At 43.8% G+C, this 6,960-nt stretch overlaps 1 pseudogene; it reads right to left on the bottom strand.

The window, feature by feature from the left end:
- Positions 1 to 205: 205 nt before the first annotated feature.
- LOC136545932 (HSP-interacting protein-like) lies at positions 206 to 5,422 on the bottom strand (annotated as a pseudogene).
- Positions 5,423 to 6,960: the final 1,538 nt, after the last annotated feature.

Below are 6,960 nucleotides of genomic sequence, written 5' to 3'. Positions count from 1 at the left end.
TGAGCAACAGTAGTCCTGATCTCCCGGTTCTTCGTTCTCCGTTGCTGGGGCAGTAGCGGCATGTGTAACAGCGAGTATGCATAAAACATGTCTTGGTCATTAATCTCTAACAAGGCTAATTAACCATTAGCAATTCGTGATCTGACTAGCCGATTAATTATTCAAATAATGTGATTATATGTTAACTATATAGTTGTGCCAGATTTAACAATGGTAAACACTCATCATACAGCTTGAGTAGCTAAGATGCATTTAATCCATTATTATTCTTTTTAAAACTTGGAATTACCGAACAGGTTGCAAATCACAGAATATGAATATACAGATGGACCTTGTGCAGACATGTTTCTCAACCTCTACTTTTTTTTATCAGAAAGGAATAATTAGTCGCTCCTTTCGATAACTCGACTGTTTATTATATCTCTTTTCGTATCGTGCTAAATTCTGTGACCAGCAAACCTGGAGGGAATAATCTCTCACATGCAGCTGCTTTCTTACGTGCTGCGGTTCCGACATGGTGGGTCTGCACCCAGCACCCAGAAGTCAATGACACAACGGATGACATACAATGGATTAAAAAAATTACAGAAATCTTTCCAGAAAAAAAAGTTGTATCTTCCGGAGAATCCATGACTTCCAACTTTCCACTCACTGTGTGTTTCATCTACCAAAGGTACAATTCAGCTGAGGTTTTCTATTTTTCTACAATACAAACTTAGGGCATTTGTACAGGTGAAACTTGATGCTATATTCTTAACTCTAGAAAACAGCATTATGAGCAACTCACTTGGCTCAACTTGGAAAAACGCCGCTTTGGATGTGTTAATGCAGCACAAATCCAAATACTAGTCTGCAAAACCATGTTAAAACCATTCTCATTTTAGCGACGACTATATCATAATGCTCTCTTAAAGAAACTTTTAAAGAAAATGATAAGTCCACACAAATCCATACATATAGGGTATTCCGTATATATAAGTGAGTGCTAAACCATTGCTTCTAAACCATAGTTTCCACAAGGTATGTCCTGTTTAGGTTATATATCTTAAACTAACTCTTAACCTTTTGTCCTTTTCTATTAATTAGAAGATCCTTTGGGGAACATGGAAAAACTACAAGAGAAGTAGAACTAAAAAATTTAATTCAACTTGCGGAGATGCCACGGCCCCACACTGGAGGTTTGTTGGGGGTTGGAGGGGGGAGCCAGACTGGAGGCAGTGGATGAGCGGAGCTTGGTTGTGATATTACCATATTAGAGATGAACTGGAGGGAGCATTTTGGGATGAAAGGAAGGGTTAGTTTGGAATAGCTCCTCCCACTGATTCTCTAAATGAAGCGACTCTCTTGGATTTTCTAAGATAAACTATTGATAAAAGGTATTCCTACGCTAGAAGTAAATCAAGAGAAGCTACTATATTTTTTTTTTGCTCCGAGCCTCCTAGTTCATTACAAAGAATCACTTTTATTGGTAGACCTTTTGCTAGATTTAGCCTAGAAGTTGCTCGCAAAGCTTTACCAAACAAGCTCTAATTTGACAGCTCCACTTGTTTTTGGTGAGAAATAATTCAAAGATATATTTCCCACAATGGTCCTTTTGTGGTCAACATCTTACTAAATGATAACTAACTGTCCAAAATGTTAGAATACTGCACACTCAGGCACCACCAGGCCTCTTAATGCCACACACAGAACTGTTAGTATAGGGTTGCCAAACAAGTAAATTGGTGGTCTCAGTGGTGTATAAAAACTTCCGTATTATATTTAGGAATAAGTGCACAAATTATTGCTGATAGAGAATAAATTTACCTATTGCACAAGAAAATAAGTACCAACATTCTTATCCAAGTGTACAGCATCCAAGTCCAATGATTGATAGAAGCTCACGTGTAGTGTATGTGCTCTAGTATATTATGCAGCTTTGAAGGCCGCCTTCGAAATATAGGTTCGAGCCGGAAAGAAGAACTACCATTTTTTAACTTTTTAGCATCGTACATTTCGTTCCATGCTTGGACTATCTCATCAATGTTGAAGCTTAATCCTGCGCAATACAGAAAAATCACATGCATTAGAAATACTACTGTAGAGCTAGCTAAGAGGATGTAGCAGTCTAGCTAGCATAATTTTGTGGGGAGAAATGGTAAAATTATAGTTACACACAATTAGCATTAAAACTCATTGAATTGACTAGTTTTAGTTTGTGGCATAACATGAGTTAGTTACACATAGAATCTGAATTCCGATCATAAATTGTTCTTGCGTTATACTGTACATATAGATGATTCAATGTAGACAATCTAATTTAGAAAGAAGATAAAACTGTACAGGTGAAATTAAAGAACAAATGGATTCATCGTCTTACCTTCTTGATTGTTTCCGTTGACACAGTGATTCTTTACCATCACACTGATGTCTGCTACCGAAGCTCCTCCAGTCTTAAATTTTTCAATGGCTTCTTGAAGACTCTCCTCCCAGCTAGAGAGTCCTAACTTGAATTCTACTACTGAGCGTTCATAAAGAATGGTGCCCCAGGAAATGTTTAGCTGCGAGCACATGTTTGAGGCCTGTTCAAAGGCTTCATCCGGAGATAAATCTTTTCCCTGCTCATTGAGACCCAGTTTATCCGTCACTACGATCTTCCCCTTCCTTGACTTAGACAGCCCTTTGACTCGCAGATACTCGATCCCTTCCCACATCTCCATTCCCTTTTCCATGTTGTCTTCAGCATGGTTGAACAGTTCTAACACTTCGGTTCCCATGTCTACTTTGCACGTATCAGCGTAACGCCAAGAAAGCTTGGCTTGCTCAAACTGTTGCTGCCCAAGCGCAATAAGGCCTTCATAAAAGTCCGGCTTCACATCCACAGAATCTTCGAACTTCTTCCCGGCCTTGACGTACTCAGTGCAGGCCCATTCGTACGCAGACTTTACCTGGGAAAGTATGGACTCCTTAGAGGTATCTTCAGATAAAATCAGTCGCTTCCTTGCACGGGACATGTGGACGTTACCCCAGTTGAACAATGCCAGCGCTGCCATTTCCTGAAACTTGGCCTCTGCTGCTTGGAATATCTCCTGCGCTTCTTCACTTGTGATGGTGTCCTCCATCGCCTCGTAGTACAGCTGGATGCCAAGGTCACGGAGATCCACGCATGCATCAGAATCGAAGCCAGCGTGGTTCTTGAACAGGCGAGCGAACTGCATCATCCAGTCATCGGTGGTGCAGGGAGGATTATTCCGTTCGTCTGCTTCCTTCCTCGAGCTTCCACACTCATAGTCCTCGGAGGTGCTGCTGTAATGGTTCTGTTCTCGGTGTTCCACGAAAGAGGAGGACATGGGCATCACTAGGTCCCTAGTGATCTCCCGCTCGGGACTCACCTCTATTATATGCAGCCGCACGGGGACTTGCGGGTAGAGGTCCTCGACCCACCTTAAATCTTCGGTGGAGGTGATGGTCACCAGGTCCCCCTCTTTGTCCATAAATTTCAGAAGGAACGACTTGAGGTGTGGGTTGTACTTGTACCGAGCGATGTCCATCACATGCAACAGGCTGTAGCTTTCTGGAATTAAAACGATCCGTATGTCGTCCCCGTGGACGAACTTAAATTTCTTCTTTACCACTTCTCTGTTGGCAGCAGCAGCTTCATGATTCTGATTCTCCCCACTAGCGCAGTATTTCGTATGCTTTTCTCTACCGTAGTTATTTGCCGCTTTGATGGTGGTAATCTGCTTTTCTGGCGGCATAAACCTTATCTCCTGCTTTTTCTCCACCAAGGAGTGCTTCCCCTGTAGGCTGACGTTGGCGTTGGTGTACCTCTCATACTGCTTGTCCTGCTGCTTCTGTTGCTTGCTATGGCTGCCGACCTCAAAATGCTTCTTATTACGCCTCTCCACGCTGCTGGCTGCTTGATTCTGTGTCGTCGTGTGCTTTCTCTGCTTCTCAGGCTGGATGCCTTTCACCAGTATCTCCTTGAGATGCTTTTCATTGCTATCTTGGGCTTGGGCATGCCTCCTCCCCCCTCCCCCTGCTCCCTTGTTAGTATTTGTTACGCCACCTTGCTTGTTGTAGTCTGCGCTCCTGAAGGTTTTGGTCTCTTCAGGGTGCCTGTCCTGCAGGCTGCTGCGCTTCTCCTGCATCTCGCTAACGGCGTCCTCTTTACTGCTGCTGTGTTTCTCGCCATCCTCGTTATTATTATTCCCATGATCCTCCTCCTCCTCCTGCTCCTCATTGTTCTCATGAATCATCATCTCCCATACCTCCTCCTCGACTATGGAAGTTTCTAAATTTCCGCGACACCCTCCTCTGTATCCTCTCCTTTGCGATATTGATCGCTGCAGGCTCGTCAACCTGCCGTTTCTCCAGCGATGAGACCTGCTCCTCCATCTCCATCACCTCCTTAATACTCTCATAGAGTTCTGACGCCGTCACGTTGTTGGGCTCCAAGCTCAGAACCTTCTCCACATCCCTACAGGCTAGATCCAGCCTGTCTAGGGCTTCGAAACACCGGGCCCTCTTGAGCAGTGCCTTCGTGTATGTCGGTGACGCCTCTAGCGCCGAGTTACACTCGTCGATGGCACGATGATACTCCTCAGGATTCATGTGCATGTAGCATGCTGCGATGTTGCAGTGCAGGAAGGCCATATCGTTATGCCCCTGTGGCAATAGCTTGATCGCCTTGTCAAACTTGAACACTGCCCCCTCATAGTCCCTTGTTTGGAACAGTCTCGTGCCTTCCTCCTTCAGTTCGGAGGCCAGCCCAATGAAGACGGCATCGTCCTCGTCCATTGCTAGCGCTGCAGCTGGATGATGGGGGCTCGTCTGTTCTCCACCGCTGCATTGGCTGGTCCTTGAGTTGCACCTGCTGGTCCTTGGGCTGCCGCCTAGGCTTTGCCTCGATCCCGATTCACTTAGTTTCTTCTTCTTTGGTGTCTTCCCCATACCTCAGATGTATGTATGTAACTATATATATATGGCAGCTTCCAATCCAATTTACAATGTGCCTCTTCTTCTGTTCTGACCAAATAAATGGGCTTCAACTTGTTTTTTTGGTCCCTCTTGACTCTTCTTTCAGGAACGAATCAAGATTTGTTGTATCTTCTTCCAGCCTTCTTTATATATAGATTGATATATACAAAATTTGCAGCAGGAACAACAACAAAGAAATTGAGATATGGGAAAGAGAAACTGGGCAACAAGGATCCGCACCTTCCTCTTCCCCCCTTCAAGTGGGAAACTTACCCTACATGGGTAATTCCATCGACAATTCACTGTAAAGAATGCTACGTAAAAGAAAGTGGGGGGAATCGGTGGGAGTCGTCCCAAATCAGAGGACAAAACAGAGAAAACAAAACTAAAGGTCTGCAAGAGGAATGGAGAAACTGACAAAGCAAACCAAGAGGAAAGCATGCATGCATGCTACGGGAATGGAGCAAGGAAAGGTGTGGTTGGATCCTAAGGGAAGCCACACACTTTTTGGAAAGCATTAGGGTGCTATCTAGCCATGACCATTCATGTTTCCTTTTTTTGGCTAGTCTCTAAAGCGCAAAAATCTAGGGCATTTTTTCTTAGCGACGCAAACAAGTTCAAGTGGTTAGAAAAATGGGTGTGAAGGCGTGCTTTGTGCGCAGCGAATATTCATGATAACTAATTTAGCACCTTCTATTATTAGTTTTCTGCCGAGATGCTTATTGTTTTGGCATAATCATCATCCGAAAGCAGCGCCAAAGCACTAAAACTTCCTTTCCTTTTCCAACACCTAGGAATGCCAGTATATAAAGTCAAGGGCGGATCTAGGAGTGGCGTGCAGACGCCTGCCTTAAACAGAGTGTTGTTTATGATTTTGTACCATCGGTTTCTTTGTTTCATGTGCTTCAGTTCTTCTACGGTTTCTAGCTCGTAATGGCCTTTGTCGTGTGCCATTATCGGAGCTCTCCAGTCATTAGACTTGATTACGTTTAGTAGCTTCGTTTGCTTGAAGCCTATAGCTATGGTTTCTTGGTATACAAATTCATAGAACACATCAGGTGGGAAGCACAAGGATTGAGTTGTTGTCTACGCTAGCTCATCGTTTTTTGTTTGAGGGATGCTTTTGGTTGTGATGCCTAGGACAGCTCTGATCCATTTTTCTGAGAACTTGATGGTATTTTTGGAGTTTGGGTTCTCTTGCTTTTGTATGGTTTCTCAATATGGCCTGGTATTACCTAGGAATGTTTTCATTATTGCTGTAGGAACCGTGAGACCTAAGAGGAGGTGAATTAGACTTTCTAAAAACTTTTACTCTAAATTTGGCCTCTAATTTTCACTTATCAAAACCTATACAATAAAGTAGTCTATTTACATGCGCAAATAAGGTTTTGCTACGTATGTTGCTATCTCTACCGTAAAAGAGTTATGCAACCAAGGTTCTAATCCTATCAACTAGCTTAGCTAACTAAACTAGAATAGTAAGCACACAATCTAGGTACACAATATAAATGTCAAAGCTTAATTGAGATAGAGATGGAAACACCGATCAGAGACTTCAGTATTTTTACGGAGGTATAAAAAATCTCACACTTTCTCCTAATCCTCATTGGATCCCCTCGCAAGGATGCCCTCGGAGGGGTCAAAAATCTCACTGATTCCTCGTAATCCGTTAGACTTCAGGGATCCACGGGTTTCGGTTTCGGGGATGGATTTTCACCCGAAAGGGTGTTCAGGGCAGGTTTGGGTTTTCAGATCGGGTTTCAGGTTTTGGGTGCCCAAAGACTCCCTGATCCAAATCTGCCTTGTTGCCATCCATAGGGCCTTCACCATGCGCAAGTGGGACTCCGAGATGGCCTCTCGGATCGCTCCCCACCGTCTTCACTATCAAGCTTCTTGCCAAAACACCACAAGCCCCATTTCCTCCAGCACACATTGGCAGCCACACCATAAACGCAATTGGTGTGGTCTCACAAGACTACAGGCCCCTTCGAGTACAACAAT

Source organism: Miscanthus floridulus, chromosome 3 (assembly GCF_019320115.1).
Source record: "Miscanthus floridulus cultivar M001 chromosome 3, ASM1932011v1, whole genome shotgun sequence".
NCBI lineage: Eukaryota > Viridiplantae > Streptophyta > Magnoliopsida > Poales > Poaceae > Miscanthus > Miscanthus floridulus.
This window is presented reverse-complemented; position numbering and strand designations above follow the sequence as displayed.